This window comes from Bombus flavifrons, chromosome 5 (genome assembly GCF_040668555.2).
Source record: "Bombus flavifrons isolate JBK064 chromosome 5, iyBomFlav1_principal, whole genome shotgun sequence".
Lineage (NCBI taxonomy): Eukaryota > Metazoa > Arthropoda > Insecta > Hymenoptera > Apidae > Bombus > Bombus flavifrons.
In genome coordinates, this window is record NC_138446.1 from 13,344,027 (window position 1) to 13,361,988 (window position 17,962).

The following is a 17,962-nucleotide window of genomic DNA, read 5'->3' on the forward strand; positions in this document are numbered from 1 at the left end:
GCTATCACATGATTACATTGGTAAAGTTTGAAACTGATCTGAATATATATAGAGGAGTTACAAAATATTTGTTGGAGGCATACACTTGGCAAAGATCGCCAAAATAATTAAACGGTCAATTAATCACTATTTAATAAGTTACGATGTGTATTGAGATCCTCGGTGAATAGCGAATATGAAATATATAATGCAAGCAATCTGAAGATAAGATTAATAGAAATCTCAGAATAAGTCGATTCCAAACCATCATATTTGGTCGAACTATCAGTTGCTTATTAAGACACAGAAAGCAGTTTCAGTTTACCGTTTAGAATCTTAAAAAGTAGAAAAAAATTATATCTGCTTCTATTCAACAAACTCCATCAAAACCTAAATCCCAAAACCACTATCGAATTTCTTAAACCTCTATCTCCCCACTATCACCAAATTTCCCTGCACTAGTATATAACACTATTCATCAATCATTCCTCAATCGAGCCACAAAAGTTGCCAACTCCAAAACTGCTTCGAAACTCGGTCTAATAATTCAAACCGCTGCAACGCTTCGATCGTAAACCTACTCCTTAGCATCGTCCATCCAGTTGGTCTAATCGCATGGTAGTCGCAACAGAGAGAGCCACGGATCGATCGTGAGAAAGAGGTTGGGCGTGTTACCTCGTTGAAAAAGCGACGATCCATCAAGCGGATCGTATTTTCGCGGAGATCGGACGGATCGTTTTTACGAAATTGCGACGCGTTCTTTGTCGATCGATTTGCGTGGCGAACAGAGAGACAGAGGAATGAAAGTGGAAAGGAAGCGGAAGAAGGGGTGAGAGTAACTGTTCTCACGGACGACGACGCGTAAATTATGATTCATCTGGCAGACGACGAAGCGCGAAAGGGTTGGTCGGGAACCGATGAAAGAGAATCCAACCGTCATGTCAGGGGACGAACACCGCGAAGTCGTGGAGTGTCTCGTTAATGGGTGCGACCCGAGGGCGTCGAACGAAGCCTCGATTCGACGTGTGCACGCGCGAGCAAGCTTCCGTCTGCCGCGCGGATTTGCGTCAACTGTCGATAAACCCGCGCTTGCAAAGTTACGAGAACTTTATTTCTAGGGAAATCTTCTTTGCAGCAGAGATTGCCTCTTTCCTGGGAACTAGCATGCTCTTATTTACTTTGCGTTGTAGAAGAATGGCCACTGGGAACGACAACAGAGTTTGTAAAAGAATTAGATGTTTGATTGTTTATTTTATTTGCTTCTTGGTGAACAGAAAGGTGTTTCATAGCAACGGAGCGATTAAAAAGAATTTTGACTATTTCTGATTGTTATTAATTTGTAATTAAACAGAAACTCGTTCAAGATTCCATAAATTAACTAGAGCTTTGGTCTTTCTATTTCATCTTTGTAGTAAATAAATTCTAATGTGCGTGGGGAAAAACCCTAGAAATTCCTTTCTACGCTACGGGAGATTCTATAAAACGAAATAAATTTTGGTTTTAATTAGTAATTCATCGTTAATTTGGTAAAACACTTTGGCAAAATTCACATAGTTAAATAGAAACGAATGATTTTCTGAACTTCTTCGGCTTCTCATATCTGTAATCCATATATCGTATCGTTTAATTAAAGAACCTCGATAATTTGATTTCTTTCAACGTTTCCAATTCCTAAGAAAATTCTATCCAGAGGAGCGTGCAATCTCATTTTCGCCACGACCGCGACGAACCGCTAATGGTATCGCAATAATTAATTTCGCGGTAGAATTGTATGACTTACGTGAAGCCGGAGGTAGGAAAGAAACAGCCGAAAGTAACAAGCGCGGAAAATAAGAGAATTGTTCGCGAATATTCTTATTTTTCCTCTCTGCCCCTTTCTTCTACCTTTCTTTTTTTTTGTTGTTTTTCATTTCTAAGTATTTTTCTGCCACGAGAAAAGTCTCTCATGGGCACGCTGGAATCTTTCAAAAACACGCTCGCGACACGGAAGAATAACGCGAAACAGAATTCGCGGCAGGATTACACGGCGGTGGTAAAAATTAATAAGAGGTACGATGTAAACATGTGCCACTGTGATACTCTAGGGAGGCGTAATTAATTCGAGACTTTTCTCCATAATTCGCATGGATCATCAGATAAGATCAGACCAACCAAATGTATGCAGCATTCGGTGTACATATTTCGCGGAAAATATTCATCAGTTTTACTAATAATCAGAGCTTCGGAAAATGTTAACTAATTTGTATCGAGTGTAAAATTTGGTGAAAACGGCGCAGGATTGTAATATTTATGCCGTAATTTAATGTTGCATCGCATAATCGTTTAATTATTGATAACAATTAACATTAATGTAAATTTAATTTTATCCTGTATGTCATACATATATGTATATATCGTTGGTTCCTGGTATTATGATTGACGGCGTTGAAAGCCGAAACACGATAAATTATTTGAAGATAATAATAAATTTTTCCACGCAGAGCGTCCTTTTCTATTTTTGCAAAGAGTGCTTATACATTTTTCTTCCCGTGTATCAATGTGATATACGAGAGAACGAGGGCTTATAAATCCAGTTAAATCAGAGGGAAACGTATCGCGAGCTATGGGAACACATATTTGCGCGTAACGGAAGCACGCTCACGCGCGGGGGCTGGTTTATCGAAATACGAGTATGACAAAAGTAACACAAAACCCATTCAAAGCCGGCTTTTATGTACTGCCTCGCACAACATTTGCATACGCTTCTGCTACCTTCGACCTTTCCTAGATATTACCGACGCGAAATCCAGCCTCCTTGGCGAGGAAACGAAAGTAGCGCATATTAGAGTCATCTCTGGTTACTTTAATACCACTGGAATAGCGAAATATCACGAATTATAAAATATTGTAGTAACCTGATGTAGAAGAAGTTTCTCTTTAATTCTACAGTTGGAACGTAATAATAAAAAAAGGAAAATAATTTGAATGTGTTATTAAATATATTTACGTATCTGTAACTGTACGTTATACGTGGCGTTTACAATAACGAATGAAGGTTATATAATATGAACGATACATCAAAATTAGATACCACAAAAATTGCAGAAGCTTCTTAAAGTAATCCAATGCTCGGTCTAACATTCTATGTTTGTAATTAAATGCTCAATACAAATCAATTATAACGACGCTACTCCAATTTCTCAGAACTCGTGCAAACATCCTACTATGTGATCCTACTATAATCAGCTTGGTACACGAGATTTCATTAAAAAAACTTTCTAGAAATAATCAATTAAACGGATAACAGGTAAATCCGGATGCAAAGCTCGGCCACGTGAAACGTAGTTTATTCAAAAGAGCGGCGAGCCATCGATGAATTGTCAGCTTTAATTCACGGTAAGCGCTCTCGAAGTACTCCGCTCTCCGCTATACTCCGGCTCGCAATAAATGCAATTTAAAAATGTAAATTTCCCCGCCGGCTACCTATGAGCTTTCCCTCGGTTACTCTTTTTATTTTTCCTCTTTGTCTTCTTCTACCGACGATCCTCTAGCATCGCCTCCTCGCCGCACCTTTTTACGATTTTTCTCCCCTTTGAATTTCGAATGAACGAACGACCGAGTCGGGGAAAATTCGCGATTCAACGGCGCAATTAAAATTTAATGCCCGTTGATACGTGGGCGGGTATAATTTCCGAGCCACGGTCTCGTTAATACGGCGAATTTTACGCAACAAAACGGATTACATGTTGGCACGCGATTAAAAATAATTTTCCTTTTATTAGAATACTCCACCATGCCTGTATCCATGGCTTGAGGTATTCATTGACTGGTATCCGGTTACGCGTTCTTCAAATTTACGATCTCTTTTCGCCTGCATGACACATAACCTCACGTCCGTGTGTATAGGTATGTGCGAACGCGTTTCGAATGGACAAAACGAGAAAAAAAAAAGGAAAAAAGGAAAAAATGCGAGATTGGCGGTACGTAACGACACGCTTGCACTATGTAGCCCGTGAAAATCAGTAAAATGTTCGGACCACTTTTCATCTCGTCGTCATGATGCGCTGCGGTCCAAGTGTATCTTTCGACAGGCTCGTAAAAAATGCGCTCTTTGAGTCCCCTCCAACCCATTGTTCACGTATTTGATTATACTTGTGTCAGTGTCGCACTAGATTTTAGAATACCTCGTTCTTTTATCGGAAAAAAATGGCGCCTATTTTATATACTGAGAATCTAAATTAATAATAAATTTAATGTTAATCAAGAAGGAACATCGATTGGATGTTGGACGAGTATGTACAGCGTTTGGGATTACATATTATTAATGCTTGTTTCTAAGATGATGTAATTTATGACGTAATAACGGAAGAGGAGGGAATTTCAAATATTGTCAAAGCAGCCCTGACGTGTTAGCTACCGAGCGATTACACGCATTAACGTTAATGCACATTCAGGTTTAATAAATATTAAAAAGCTCGCGAGTGTAGGCCCGTCGTTAATTAATATTAACGTTAATATACTTTACCCTCATATTATCTTCAAAAGTATAAACGTATATTTAAAACAGAAACAAACACATACTTAATACTTGCCACATTTCGAATGAAGAAATATTTGGCTTCTAAAGTGTTTGTATGATAATAAAATTTAATCATACTGCTTTTATACCGCGTTCAAAATTCCTGTACTACATATTTAATCAGTAAAATATCGAACTTTTAATTAGCTACAAATTCATAGCAGGTCATAGCTAGCCATGGATCACGTCCATAAATACTAATAACAAGATTTAATTAATATAATATCCAGAGCCCATGTGCACCTGGTAGATACCATGTGCTCGTAGAAATGTTAATTTCAGATGAAGAAGGGTCAATATAAAGAGCAGGAACAGGACAACTTGCATGGAAGCTTAACTCCCCTCAAGAGGATAATAAATATAAATACACACTTCTAAAGGTGAAGTTACTTCATCATCGGTTAATTGCGACACTCAAAACGACTTTCGCGTTGCTCTATGCATAGAAGGTGACCAATTTTAATCTATCAGTACGAATCATTAATAAAATACTTGCTGCACTACATTAAAGTTTAGGCAACAATTGAATAGTTTTAAGGAATATATAGTCTGGTGAAATTAGTTTTCTTGTAAATGGAAGCGATATGTAGATGATATGTAGAAATACGATTTCTTAAATAGAATCATCTAATTTTCAATACAATAATCGATGCAACTCGTTATTTCCAACAGAATAATATTAAGCTATTTACATTGAAAAATCATTAAAATGATATAAAATATATGATATAAATTCGACGAATTTTTTTTCGAGCGATGTAAATTAATATGAGAAAAACTTTGTAAAATGAAATAAAGATAAAGTAATTTGGAAAAAGTTGTTCATTTTTAGCTAAGAACATGAAAATGTTTCAAGTTGCGATGCACATTCGTTAAGTTAAATTTAAAATTTGATAAAGCAGGGCATGCATCATATTACGTAAACATTGCTTCTTAACTTCGCATAATATACATATTAATTATATTGATAATTACCATTTAATGCATGCAACTTCACAAAATGAAAAACAGTTGAAATAATTTAAAAAAAATTCTTCATCTCTAAAAACATGAAAATAGATCACGAAACATGAAACGTTCGTTAGGTTGATTTCGAATGACGAAATGTAACCTGCGCAATATAGACGAAAAATCATTTCTCAGCGATGTGACGAGAAATCTCATTTAAAGATTAAATTTCTAACGGGTGAACTTTGCTCCTTACCTTATAATTCATCTCACCACGTGTTAGCGTTACTTGCGAATCTGGTGGCGTGTGCGAGAGGAAGGTTAGGGAAGAGAGTCGGTCGCCGGAACATGCTGATTACAGAAAACCTGACGCGTTCGTCGGGAACCGTACGTACACCTATCCACGAGATGTTTCTTGCAGCATCAGCTTGTTCGACGATCGTACCAGGGTTCGATGCTCCTTTTCACCACGATCGTTATTAACTTTTTACACGTCTATGGTAATCATGTCACTCCGTTCAGAAACTGTCGAAGCAAAGAAGATTAGATCACCATCACCCGCCCACCGTCTCTATTGTATGTACTCGCGACTCGCGAACTCGTGACACTAACCGCACTATACTATCATTTTCGATACCCGCGAATGACGATTGAAATTTAAACGCGATATTATACATGCGACATGTAACCTCGATATTCTTATTTATTCTATTAAATTATTATTTTTAAGAGCACACGATTAATAATATTGGTCAATTTCAATGGACAATATGTGTGTATTATTTTTAATCTGATTCGATACTTTTGTGGCAATATTTAAACTGACCAATAGGAGACGTTGGTGAAAGCATATAGGTAATAATACGGTACGTCACAACACGAAACACGACTCATGATTGGCTTTCGCGTTCTGTCCTTTAATTGGCCGATTTAGAGTTCCGTTTGTAACGGATGCGTGGTGTTTGTTTATCTCGAGTGGACTAACTTTTTCATTATTAAGTAGTTTTAAAGAATAGTGTAAATAACGACCAGTGTTCATCGTGCTCCGAAATCATTCTTCGTATCGATGTTCTAAATATTTATTCAAAATATCTGACTTTAATCGTACACGGTCAATATATTGTCAATATTCTCCACTCACCGTACAGTACGTAAGCATAGTATTAATACCTGGATCGATTTTTCAATATTCGGCAACCTTCAATTTCAATATTAATATTTCAATATTAACGTTATTATCATAAAGATATAAAGATAATACGCAGCAAGTTATTTCTTACCTTGTAACTGAATTCGATATAGACACAGAGAGAACGTGCGTAGAAGCCCCTTCTATCCTTGTCTAATGAGGTATACACATAGATGCCGCTCGCTGATCGGTAATACACTTATGTATATATTTACTGTACGATTGTGCATACGTTAGTAGCAAGGGACCCCTGTAACTTTTTGTTTTTATTCCTATATTACTCTTTTAGCTCGCTCACGCGTTCTATCTTTATATACAACTCTATGTTTATTATTGATCGTGTCTGAGCTTCTATAAGGCTATGATTACATCGTATGGATCATAGATTTTTTATTTTTGTTACTACTAAAATCATACAGATGATTTAGACAAAATTAATGTTGCTTTTTATCGAGATGATTACGTATACATATATATATCATATAATGCATACATTATATGTCCATATATATATATTTATATTGGATTATATTATATACATATATTACACATGTCACACATATCACATCACATATGTATACATTATGTATTACAAATACATTCATATATGTACTTGATTGACGTATTTGTATTCGATATATTTGATTGACGTATTCATATTCGATATATTTGATTGACATATTCGCCAGAACGTGCATATACAGCGACCCTATCATAACAGGCTTAACACGTTGAACACCACAGTTTTGCGATTTTCAAATTAAGCCACGTGTGTGCCGACAATACTACTCACTGTTATTTGCTTTAATCGAAAATGTCTCGAATAGAAAGTTCATCATAGATACTACAAGATACTATAAGATACTACATACTACTAGATACTACAAGAATAACGTGGTTAACGTGGTATTGAACGTGTTAAAATAATCATCGATCGCGTGTCAGTTTTCCGTACAATCATTCGAATGACGTAGTATATACTCCGCCACTTGTTATTAATTTCCGCGTTCTAGATATCGTGTTTCACTTTTGTCCGCGTGTCGATCGTCTCTGATCGCCACGCCACTTCAACAACAACAGAGCGCTTCGGACACGATCTCGCGTATCCCGTGAGTTAACAGGCGTCGTTATTAATTTCCCACGCGCGCGTGTTACAATTTTGGACTTAAACGCGGAACACGTACGATGAGAACGCGTTGATCCTTGTCGCGAGCGTGCAGCGCGGTGTGAAACTGTCTTCGTTGCGCGCGCAACGCGTGCTGTTGACCCATCGTCATGGCAACCGTGCGACGAGTCTACACTCGTCCAAGGTGGATGGACTGCGGCCTGACGCGACCGAACAGAAGTCAGTGCACGCGCGGACGTCAAGCCGTATGTTCATGTTCTCTCTGTGCGAAATCGGAGTGACGTTTGACTTTGCCCGCGTCGTTCGTACTGCCGGTTTAGAGTGCTTGTGTTTTCTGTATCACTGGACGAGAGGGGGATCCTTAAGGCCGGCATTCATCGTGGCTAGACAGATCATGGAGTGACTGTTCGTCGATCGCACAAATAAGGTATGTGTACATCTAATTACAATTTATATCTTTGTCGATACTTACCGGCGCGGGGTTTTTATCGAACCGAAAGTTACTAGGCTAAGAAGGTTCTCGTGACACGGTTAACATTAGAACTATCGACGAGTAACGTACAACACTTGTAACAACGAAGTCAAAATAAAAGCTATGCATTTTCAAAAACCTATTGCTGCGGATCTAGAATAATTATATGAAAAAATTAAGAATTGATTGTTATGATTACGGTGATATATAGTTCTAGTATTAAAAAATGTGCACGCGATAATATCGTTACGTGATCGTTACCTAACGCTTACTCGTCAGGTGGTAAAATTGAAACGATAAAACTGATAGGTTATTGAAAGCGTTTTCGCGGAACATGGCAGGGCATACATTGTAAAAAGAACTAAGTGGCTTATGTGTGGATTCAGCAACCAATATTATATTGTTACTACGTTCGATAACATATCTCGATCATGATTCTCTTATACAATTTTATAAATATTATTAACAAATTTATTAACAAAATGACAAGTTATAGATTATCATTATTAATTAACTCTTTTGCATAGGGATTTCTCTATTTAAAAGTAAATCGTACAAATTACAAGTTATTACATTTTACTCGACTATCTATTTTCATTTTATTTATTCAAATTTCATATGTATATATATATATTCTTTTTTGTAAAATTGTAAAAGTATAAAAGAATTCATAATCTATAACTTTTAACTTGTCAACTCACTGATATTGTTAGAATTAAATAATTATGCAAGACGGTCCATAAAACGCGCGAAAAGAAAAAGAAAAGATGGCTTCCTATTCAAATTTAGGCGCGAAATGATTAATCCAATATTCTTTACACGGAATATTGTTACACGATGAAAATTCGCAGCGATATACGTGTTAATACCTAGAAATGTATAACTATCGTCTGTAGGACGACACCGTGATGCGTCGGAATACGTTAATGGAAACGAATGTTTCTCAAGTGCTTCAGTCTCTGTCAACCATCGGTCGAGTGGTTCGCTCTGCTTTTAGTTTTTGAAGATCGAGTTAGAAGTGAGTGCGCCGTTTATCAGGTTACGATGAAAGCGACGTTATCCTCGGGCTGAATGCACTTTCGTGATTTTTTCCCCCGTCGTTTCGATTTTGAACGGGGATAAAAAAGCTTTTCACCTGGACCATCGATCCTTTTAAATAATCCTCGCGTTGTTCGCGTAGACATAACCATGGCTTTTTTGTTCGATTTTGGAGAACTTGGACATTCAGAAAATTGCCAGCGCGTTTTTCTAAAGTAGAATAAATTATACTTATTCTTGAATAATTCGAAAAAATTTTTATGCAGAAGTTCATTTCTCATAATTAGCAAGTTTCAGAATTTGACGATATGAAAGACATTTTAAGCTCAGTTTATTCTGTTTTTCTTTTTAAACTAAATACACTAAAACAATTTCGATCATGTAGTAGAATAAATAGTAGATATATTTTTAAAATGGTAATTGGATTTCAAAATTGTATATCTTAATCTCATCATTTTTAGTGGAAGGAAAAGTTGGCTAAAATATTTTTAAATTTCTATCCCATTATCTTCATAAGGTTATTTTCTTTATGAATATCTATTATGAAATTGTTATTTATTTCTCTATAAAATAATGTTCTCCACTTTTATCAATCCTCATGCAATAATTCTCTGTAGCTTGTTTCAAATCTCATACGATTCTCTATCTTCTGATACGTCGCAACATTCTAATAATAATAATAATAATATTTATTAACTTCGGCTTTTGCTGTCTCGAATTACATGTCTTAATTGTTCATCCATACAAATCTTCGCGTACATATTTATGAATTATAGAACGACACTTATAAGTTATTAATAAACCTACATATATGCTACTTATTCATAGCTTTGATTTAGTTTTGCACTTTCATTTTCCTTTTTCTCTAAAGAGCGAATCCAGTTGACTGCCTATTCACAATATTTTCCTTCTCCAATTCCTTTCATATTACCTCTCAACTTCTCCATTCTCTTGCACTTCGTTACACAGTGCTTCAACTTCCCTTCCCTATCATTACATAATTCTCACTTCTTTTTATCTTCCTCTAATAAAAATCTATTCGGTTTCTCGAAGTTGCCGCATCTTACCCTTGCTATTCTTTTTTTTTACTATCGTCTTCACCACGTTTACCGAGATATTCTGGCCTAGCTTCGTATCCAATTCATAGCACTGTAATAGCACACTCCTTCATAAAATCTCCCTATTAAACCTTCAGTATTTTAAACATTAAATCGCATCCTCCACGTATATTTACTCTAAGCAAATACCATATGTGTATATTCGACTCGTGAATCGAAACGAAACATCGAGTATTCATAGAAGGATTGAGTTGTGGTATCGAGTGAACCGGAAGTTGTTCAGAGGCTCATGAAGTTGCCGAGCAACACCACCAGTCTAATTCAAACGATGTAATTCGACGCAAGATCGTTGGACCAGTTGGCGGTACACACAAAATGGCATCTATCAACGGGATGCGGCTTGGTTTAAAAGAGCTTGGCCAAATTTCGGCTTGATGGAAACTGTAGACGCGCCGACTTCCGCTTTACTCTAGCGTTTCAAGGTTACCACCGCGAAGACGCGCTCTAGTCTAAATAGTTCCTTTCCGAATAAGCTCGTCCCCACCGCCTTTGTTTTCGTTCCACCTTCACCGTTCAAAAGGATCCGTGGCTGCTCAAAGCGAGAAGAAGCTTCTGCAGTATTCCGTTCACGAACCCTCGTATGCATTTGTATCCGACCCATAGTCGTTTGTCCATTTAGGCGACGCGACAAACCCGAAACAAGACTGCAGCACGTCTTTTCTCTGTAGTCTACACGAATTTCGAACGCGATCGTAATAAAAGTCTCTATTCTCCAACCTTTCGACAACTTTACTCGTTTGTGTGAGAAAAAGGGTTACTGTTTTTGCGATTTGATGGAAGTTTAACCCCTTAACCTACGATTTACGTTCGAGAATTTTGGGCCGAAAACGTAAACAAGCTATTATATATTATATTATATATTATATTTGGCCCGATCATCGCACTACGGGCTATGCTCGTAATATTTACGTTTGACCAGATCATCGTACTACGTGCTATGCCCGTAATTGTAGGTTAAGGGGTTAATGCTGGGAATTGTTGGAGCAAGAGTAGAAAGAATGAGAGAAAAAGAAAGGATTGATCTTTGGTTCAGGGCTAGCGGATTTATTAGTAAGGCTCTGTTTATTAATAATGTCTCTTTATGCAACACTATGGATAGGATATCTTGTAGTTTTATTTTGTTAATAGGATGATAAATATGAAAGGGCTAACTCTTGGAATTTTTCTTTACTTGTGAAAGAGAAAGGTTTGCAGTCTTCTTATTGTAATGGGAGTTTGACGTTGTAATAAAAGGGAGCATAGAGGTGGAGAACAGGAAAAATGAAGGGGAAGTAAAGGGAGGATGATCTTTCATCTAGGAGTGGTAGACATATTAGTAAGATTTATTAGCAAGCTCATGTCCTAGACATGGGAACGCTGGTAGTGACATCATACCTTTTAGACACATGTTTGTATGAACATGATAATTATAATTAGTCAAGGACTTGTGAAAATTATATCAATGTAAATTCCTATACCTAATAGCGAGAGTGCATGCGTCACAGAGGAAATAGAAACTATTAATTGCTATAAGCGGATTGCTTGTGTAATGTATAGCTAATATGATGATGCAATGGTAGGATACATTAATATTATAATACAAATAAGGTAAGAGGATAAATCCCATAAAAGATATAAAAAATTTTACAAGATTATCTAAATGTATGAGTACATAAATTTTGTACTTGTACTTCCATGTTGTATATTGTATATAAGCTGTATTATATGTATTGGTGACCTATATTATATGATAGAGAAGTAAAATATTCATTAAATGTAAAATAAAATAAAAGTATTGGTTTCCATAATTTGCTCTTCATTTACAGTTAATTACTTCGATATAATTTTGTTACATACACGAATGAGGAATATAAAAATTCTTATTTGTCTTTCGGTGAAGGAAACTTTGTCACACTAATTAAGTAATTTCGATAGGTTAGTATCACCGTCTGTTATTTTTATATCGAAATGCGTAATTCGTTCGGTTTCAAGCACTGTTTGCCAAGCTTAAATTTGCACGCATTTGTTTATGTTAAAGTAATTAGGTCAGAATTAATATCGGTTGCGATACGGTAATTAACGAGGGTACTTCGACGTGTCCTGTTTGCGAAATACGGTCTCGTAATATTTGAAAATAGTAGGGAATATTTTGTCCCAAAATAGTAATTTTCGCTAAATTACAGATTAAAAGTGCGATAATTTATTTTCATTTCATATTTAGTGGCTTAATTCTGTTATTTCGTAATCTAAATTACAATCAAATGTAAATTAATGATCTTAAATCACAATATATTATATACCATATTTACATTTATCAAAATTAAAACTAAACCAGTTGAAATTGATTTATTCTTATGAATACTGGGTTGTTTGGATTACTGGGTCGATTTATTTGTAATAACAATCCAATAATAATATTCCTTCCACAGAGATAAATTCCTCCCCAAATAAACTAAAGTCTCGCTGCAAGATGAAATTAACTCTCGCTCATACAGAAAATTTGCTCAAATTAGACTATCATCGAAGCGATTAAAAATTGAATATCGCAAGATTTTCACTTCTATTCGCAACTCGATCGAAAGAAGAAGAAGAAAAGAAAAAGGAAAAACGTGTTCGATAGGATGGTCGAGGCTTATTGTTCGTCGTAATGCAGAGTTTTCTATAGGTTGAATCATTCGTGAATTTTTTTTCTCTGATTGGAAAGGCACATGGAGCGGTATGCATAAGAATCGAAATTAAGGGTAACTGAAGATCATATTAAGGGCGGGATGGGCCGAGTGGTGTGTTTCGATGAATGTGGTTGGAAAAACAGATTCGCTTCGAATTGAAACTCTTTGTTCGTTCGTGGTAGGTTGTTTTATTAATTGAGATATCCGGGTCACTAAAGATTCCTTTCTTTGGGGGCTAATTGAATCGAAAGGCTCCTGCCAGCGTGAGCGGCGCACCGACTTATTTGCCAGCGTGAGCGGCGCACCGACTTACTTGCCAGCATGAGCGGCGCACCGACTTACTTGCCAGCCTGAGCGGCGAAGGAAGGATCTTGGTCATCTTTGACTATCCATTAATCTTCCAATCTTATATAATAGACAAACTGAAGAAGAGAATTGGTTGATCATGTTTCATATCTGGAATTCAAACTTTAACCTTTTAATTATCATATATTTTTATTATCATTCAATGTGTCTTATAACTAGAGCGTGGATTTATCCCTAAATATCATAAAGCTAAATTATTGTGATTACAGTAATACCCAATAGATATATAAGTTTTGGATATAAACAATTCGTTTTATAATTCTAATAATTTTTGCCAAAACCTATTTAAGTCTAATTTAAATACTCTATACATGGATAATTATAATTGAAATGATATTATAAAAACGAACAACTCCGCGCAATCTCTATCTGAATAGGCGTCAATGTTAATTTTATCAAACGTAGGAAATTTCAGTATAATCGTAAAAAGTAATTTTAGTAATAGCGAAAAAGAAAATCTCTATGATTTGCCATTTTGGTAGATTTGGTAGTCTTAACTTTAAATATTCTAGAAAATATAAAAGTCCTTTGAAGATAGCAGGGACAACGATAAAAGAGGAAGTCGAAGTATTTTCGGTTTGGCCGGTTTATTCGATCACAAAAAGGTTAAAACGAGTCGCGCATTGCTTCACCGGAAATATTTGCCTTGGGAGGAGAAAATATTTAGCTAGAGCAGAGAAAAGCCAGAGGGTTTGATGGGGTTGGAACCGCGACTTTGCGTTTGCCGAAAACGCGGCGAGGGGAATGGGGAAAAATCCTCGCCCCGATAAATTTCGAATGTTTACGAAACGGACCGGGAATTTGCAACACGCGAAACTTCGGCTTGTTGCTCTCTCGTCATGGTGAAAAATTGCGCGCGGCTTTCCCTCGAAATTCATCGATACACCGGAGGGTCGACGTCGTTTATTAAACGATTTCACGCTGGACCGAGCTGCATCGCGATTTTATAATATCCATACGGACGATATATGGACTGTGCCCGTGTACGAATACAAATTTCGTTCATTTCGATGGACTTGGTGGTTCGTGAAAATGTGCTCTACCATCGGTATCTAACGGAACCTATCAGCTTCGTTAATTTCGAAAGGAAAGTGTTTTTTTTTTGTTTCCAAAGAATAGAAAGACTCTATTTCATATCGATTAATAAAAGTGATTTAGAAAATTTTGTAGTTTAAACAGAAAATGATAGCTGCCATTTATATCTTGTTTAATACATTAAGATTTAAACAAGTAGCTCTACCATTCAGTAATTTAAGTAAATCAACAAAAACCAACTAAAAATCCATCAAGATTATATCATCGTTCGAAACGTGCTATAAATTCACAGTGATATCAATATTCCTAGTAGTAAACTTTTTCATTATTGAATAGGTAACCTTTGAATATGGAACCTATATCTTGCTTCCTCTTCCAATAAAGACAATTTAAATATTGGAGCTGCTACAAGGTGTCACGTAACTGAGCTGCGGAGTTTTCTTTGTCATAAATTACTTATCTGCTTTATTTCTATATTTATTTGTTTAAATTTTCACCTGTTATAAATCAATTGAATAAGTTTTACGATTTTTAGAAAATTTCTATTGCGTGAAAATCACAGACTTCGTACAATTTTAACAGTCGACCTCGATATTTCCTAACTACACGAGATCCAGGCATGAAATCAAAATTTTCAAGCCAAGAACAATTTAATTTTCATAAACATAAAACGCTACCCATTCTAATTAAACTTCATCTTCCGCTTCGAAATTTGACGATCAAATTAATTGCCTGCTCGCTGCTGACTCTAATTTCTTCGTCTATATTGAGAGTTAGCGAGCAATCGCACCTCAGGGGAAGCACTAAACTCGTTCTCTCGTCACTAGGACCCGTTCTTTCGCGCGGCATTCGATTGAAATTAGAGAAACGAAAGGGGATGCACTTTCATCGATTCGCAATCGGCGCGAGAGTTGTTTCGTCGTCTCCGGAATCAAAGAGGCGAAAGTCTCGTCGTCTCGTTACCGTGAGAGTCGAGAACAACTGCGTTCCTTTTTTCTCTTCACCCTTTTGTTCCGTCCCTTTCTACTTCTCGTCCTTTGTCAACCGAAGGCCGAAAGAGTTAGGTGGGGGTTGAAGAAGGGAGTAGCAGGGAATGGTAGGGGAGGAAATGCGATTTGTCGTGAAAACTGTCGTTATTCGCGCTCGCTGTCATCTTGACAACGATCATCGTTTCGATTGCACGCCGATCGACTGCGTTTATTTAGGCGCTGCTATTATTGGACGGTATTCCTTTGATTGCACGTGCGACTCATCATTGGTATTAAGTGTAGAGGATAGAGTATGATGAACTCGAGCAGCTTATGCAGCGTTTCGAGTTGGAGAAGAAAGTTAATGGATATTTAGAGCCAAAGAGAGAAGTCTGTTTCAGTAGAAAATTAATGGAGAAAAGGGAGATTCTTTTAGTAATTAATCAGGACTTTAGGCTATGTATTTTGATGCATAGTATGATATAGATTGTAGATTTATATATTTACGCAACGACTAATTTTATTATGTTGTTTATTAATGATTAAAAGAAACTTTAGAGAAATGATATTTTATGCGCATCAAAAATACTATAATATTCATATGTGATACAATTTTTAATCAATTGATTACTAAAAAAGAATGCGGCTTTGTATGGTTCGTGCATTAATCAAATATAGACGGAATAAAAAGATTTCGTTTAATGCAATAACGGTACAATTTTTAATTGATAACAATTTCAACCCTGATGAAGTTAGCTGCAACACCGATGAAACGTTGGAATAAAAGAACTATTGTACACGGCTTAAATCCGAAATCTCAGATTAACAATTCTAGAAATTTTCGTTTGTTTCGCATACGGCTCTTTCTCTAATAATAAATACAGAATATTTGCCTTTAACATTTATTATCTATCGTTTCGAATGATTATAATAGTATGCCGTGTCACTGAATTGAATGTTACGGGATGACTGTTAAGTAACACATTTCTTCATAATGAAGACTATTATAACGCAGTTGAGAGCATGATGTCGAAGTTCCTGATGATTCACAGGTGAAGTATGTACATCGTAGAACAGGCTTGCAAACTAGAAATTAGTGTTAGGTAATCGGTATGCAAAGTATGAGATGACGAATGCAAGTGAATACTAATTAAGAAGAGAACTTCAGCTCAAGAGGATTGAAATGCGAATGAACGCCTGTATTTATGTCACTGGCTTTATGTTGTCAACGTCATTTGTAGCAGTACCTATATACTTAGCATAAGGGAATTATTATGGAAAAGAGAATATCAAATTTCGAATATTGGAGTTTATGAGAAACCTACATTTTGATGTAGTATTCTGCCAGTTTCGATATTAAATTTTATATGTATTTCGTAACATATTCTTGTTCGTTGCAACAAATAAAATAAGTATACAGAACTTATATTGTATATGTAATGGATAACAAAATAATATTTTAACAGTGGAACAACCAAAGTTTGCTTTTATTTATTTTTCTGTAATTACTCAGAACATGTAGGTATTTTTAATTATTCTATATTTTTATTTTCTACTTTTATTCCTTATTTACTTTAAGTTTTTTATTCAAGTTACTGTGCTAACAATATACGTTCTCGTTTTACAATTTTTGTAGTATTTCATTTAAAGGAAATCTCGAATACCAACGTGAACTATACTTACCTATTTCAAAACACAATAGCTCCTTTGATACTGAAAGAACGCTGACAATAAAACATAAGCGTAGAGCATATTTCAAACACCTTTCGTATACAAAGTTTCCATGATTCTGAAATTTCCTGACAAAGAACTCCTGACATCTGTCTTTCTGGCTTTTCATACGTCGTTAAGATTGGTTGAGAAGCCTCTGTCTCGCCGCGAACAAGAAATATATTGCTCTTTCTGAGCAAGTGCAAGACTCCTTCGTATTTTGAAAGCACCGACCACCACCAAGAAATTGTCCTCTTCATACAATGAATCTCTTTTGTATTCTCTACTGTGGCTATACAAATTTTTCTTCGCCTTTCTATAGCTTCTTTTTTTATCAGCTTCATCCATAAGTCAAACGATGAAGCGTAGTAGCTAATTTTATAAGCAGCAACCAAGTTGATCTGTTTTTAAATTTCTATGTTTCTTTGCTCTGAAATGTAGAATTTTTATTATTTTTATCAATTCTCGAGCATGCATAGATCTAATTTTAGATGAAAGGGCAATAAGTCATGGTTCCTTGCATCGTAGTACATCGTATAATATAGTTACATCATATAAATTTTATTTACCATTTGATATTATTTATTATACAGTATGTATAAGTTCTTCCTCGCTTTCCTATAATTCCTTCAGTGGATATGAAATATAAATGTTTGACAGCGAGTAAAAATTTGCTATTTTCGTATTTGCTTGCTTCAAAATATTGAAATTTCGTTATTTTTATCCGATGTGAGATATCTATATATCCACAGAAAAAAGATGAGGAAGGAAGTTCGACAAATTCCACTCCTTCTTCAAATTAACATT

At 35.9% G+C, this 17,962-nt stretch overlaps 1 protein-coding gene and 1 long non-coding RNA gene across 6 annotated transcripts in view; one reads left to right on the plus strand and one right to left on the minus strand.

The window, feature by feature from the left end:
* The window catches only part of LOC138179605 (uncharacterized), a 78,043-nt gene extending 70,975 nt beyond the window's left edge, over positions 1-7,068 (minus strand). For all 3 annotated transcript variants that reach the window (XR_011173088.1, XR_011173087.1, XR_011173086.1), the window contains exons 1-2: positions 6,766-7,068; positions 5,742-6,683 (exon numbers count right to left, since the gene is read on the minus strand). This is a non-coding gene — a long non-coding RNA (uncharacterized LOC138179605). The remainder of the gene's footprint in view (positions 1-5,741; positions 6,684-6,765) is intronic.
* Positions 6,639-17,962, plus strand: part of rho-6 (serine protease rhomboid 6) — a 170,636-nt gene continuing 159,312 nt past the window's right edge. For 2 of the 3 annotated variants that reach the window (XM_069112560.1, XM_069112562.1), the window contains exon 1: positions 7,017-8,227. The gene's annotated coding sequence lies outside the window, so the exon portion shown is untranslated. Of the gene's footprint in view, positions 6,865-7,016; positions 8,228-17,962 lie in introns of those variants that run through there. The other variant, XM_069112561.1, reaches the window with a different exon arrangement.